This window comes from Tachyglossus aculeatus, unplaced genomic scaffold, assembly GCF_015852505.1.
Source record: "Tachyglossus aculeatus isolate mTacAcu1 unplaced genomic scaffold, mTacAcu1.pri scaffold_97_arrow_ctg1, whole genome shotgun sequence".
In the NCBI taxonomy this organism is placed as follows: Eukaryota; Metazoa; Chordata; class Mammalia; order Monotremata; family Tachyglossidae; genus Tachyglossus; species Tachyglossus aculeatus.
The window spans coordinates 2,072,947-2,075,833 of record NW_024045100.1 but is presented as its reverse complement, the minus strand read 5'-3'; positions in this window follow the sequence as shown (position 1 = coordinate 2,075,833).

The following is a 2,887-nucleotide window of genomic DNA, read 5'->3' as shown; positions in this document are numbered from 1 at the left end:
CAGGCTTATGAGACAGGAAGGGTGGTGGTGTTCTTTACAGTGATGGAAAAGTCAAGGGGAGGACAGGGTTTGGGTGGGAAGATAAAGGGTTCTGTTTCAGACATGCTATATTTGAGTTACCAGTGAGACATGAAGTAGGAATGTCCTGAAGGCAAGAGGAAATATTAGACTGCAGAGAAGGAGAAAGATCAGGGCTGAAGATGTAGAGTTGGGACTCATTATCATAGAATTGTACTTGAAGCTATGGGGACTAATGAGTGGGTGTGGAGTAGGTGTAGGGAGTGGGTGTATATGGACTTCCAAAATTAGGGAATGGAATGCAAAGAAAGAGGTTGTGAGACTGAGACTGAGAAGCCAGAGAGATAGGAGGAGAACCAGGAGAGGACAGGGTCAGTGAAGTCAAGGTGGGATATTTTTCCAGGAGAAAAAAGGGGTGGTGGGGGTGGGGGTCAATCTTTTCCCCCCTGCTGGCATTCCTGTAGCTGCATTCCTGTTCTGTTAGTGTGTGGGGTTCTGGGCACAAGCAGGGGTCCTCTTTCCCCACTGGAACTCCATGGGGAGTAGTCATGTCCCCACTTTGCCACTGCCACATTGAGTGGCCTGGGACAATTTGGGGTGCAGTGAGTCATGCTCCAGATTTATTGCTGTGCTTGCCCCAAGGAATTAACTATGAAAGTGCTGCCATTGTCAGATGAAGGTCTGCCTGCTAGTGGTGACACAGCAGTAATGGCTGAAAAAGGTCTTTCCCATAACGTTACTCATGACATTATTATGTTGCTTTGCATGCAAACACTGCCTTCCATTTCAGAAGCTCTATGACCTAATGGAAAGAGCACAGACCCTGGGAGTCAGAGGACCTGTTTTCTAGGCTTATCTGTACCTCAGTTTCCTCTCGTGAAGTGGAGAGTCAACACATGTTCTGTATCCAATTAGACTGTGAACCACATGTAGGGTAGGGATTGTGTCCTTCTTATTATCTTGCATCTCCCCCAATGTTTGATAGCAAGTACTTAATTGATTCTACAGTGATTAGTTAATAATAATAATCATCATTATCATATGGAATATGGGGAATGTCAGATTTGCCCTCAGAGTGGCTTTTTGACTGAAGCCGATATAGATCACCTAGAAATGAAAATTCGGGAGGGCAGAGCCAAAGGCTCCTTCCTAATGAAAGAAGAAAGTTTCTTGGAGATGGGGAAGTTCCAGGCACCCCTCCCAATTTTAATTACCCACTGTACATCACCCCTAATCTGTAAGCAAATGGTTCAGGAGGAAAAGCTGCCCTAGAGGAAGAAGAGATTCATGCCTGCTTGTTATGTTCTTTATCAAAAAATACATTATCTTCATCCCCTTCTCTCTTTTTCAACCCCTCCAAATCACACCAAGAAATGCTTGATCTAAGATCACATGAAAATTTTCAATTAAACCCTGGTTGACCTAAAGACCTTCACCGTATACCTCTTATTAAATTCTTGTTTGATGGTAGGACTGCATGTCAGATGGCTATTGATTATACCTTTAAAGATTTCCACTAATGTGACAAAATGCCACGTTTCAAAACCAGGGAAATTCAAGAATTGGCAGATCCTAAAATCAGAATTATCGAACCTTGAACACAAAAACACCTCCAAATCATGATTTTGACACTAACCTTAACCCTAACCCAACCTTCACCTTTCAGTGATGTTTCTCGACAGTTTTCTATAGTCAATTTTTCACCACAGGCTGCTTTCTCTGGCACCTGACTCCTGTTTCTCCATATGTTCTTCAAGACTGTGAGCCCACTGTTGGGTAGGGACTGTCTCTATATGTTGCCAACTTGTACTTCCCAAGCGCTTAGTACAGTGCTCTGCATACAGTAAGTGCTCAATAAATACGATTGATTGATTGATATGTTAGATTCCTTTAGTAGCCTATTGCAGGGTTCAAAAAAGCTGCCCTACCAGGAAATTCTTTCTTATATCTATTCAACTTATCATCCAGACCCATTTCCTCTTGCTCTGTGGTGTTGAGTGTCTCGTTATAACACCCCATTTGATACTCCTTCCAGTATTTGAAAGTTATTATAAAATCAGTCCTCAGGCTTCACTTCTCCACAATAAATAATCCCAAATCTTTCACTCTTTCCTTGTAGGTCCCATTTTTATGATCTATTAATCATCTTTATGGTCCTCCTCTAAATGCCTTCCAAGAGTAGCTGGACCCACAGCTGCCTCTAGATTTATAATCTTCTGCTGGAGAGTCAATGAAGACTTTAGCCCGACGCTTGGGATATCTCAGCCAATGGCCAACCTTCTAGCCCTTCAGTTTGCCCTATTTGTATGAGGAAGAGAACTGGGCTATCTGTAGGAAAATGACTGCTGCAGCAAGTCAGCAAAAGCAACAATCCCATATTCCATCAGTCCTAGGGGAAAGGTAATGTTGATGTAGATGACAGGGTATATTTTCTAGCTGCTTGTGGGGGAATTCTTGTAAACCCTTTCAAAACGTCCTTGCATAAAAAGTTAGTATTTATCAGTAGTAATCATTAATGCTTTTTAAAGTAATAAAATCAATTTTTTTCTCTAATCCTTATTTAACTATCAGTGAGCAAATATATAGACAGTTTATTACTACTTAGGTCTAATCAGACTTCACACAGAGCCAGAAGTGAGTGAGTTTCAATAGCATGAAATTGTTCTTATTAATTAACTCCTCCCTAACCCGTTCTGTAATGATTTGTAAAGGATTTTTTTTCTGTATGGCATTTGATAAGCGCTTACTATGTGTCAAGCACTCCTGTAAGCGCTGGGGTAGATACAAGCTAAGCAGGTCAAACACAGTCCATGTCCCACATGGGCTTCACAATCTAAGTAGGAGGGAGAACAGGTATTCAATAACCATT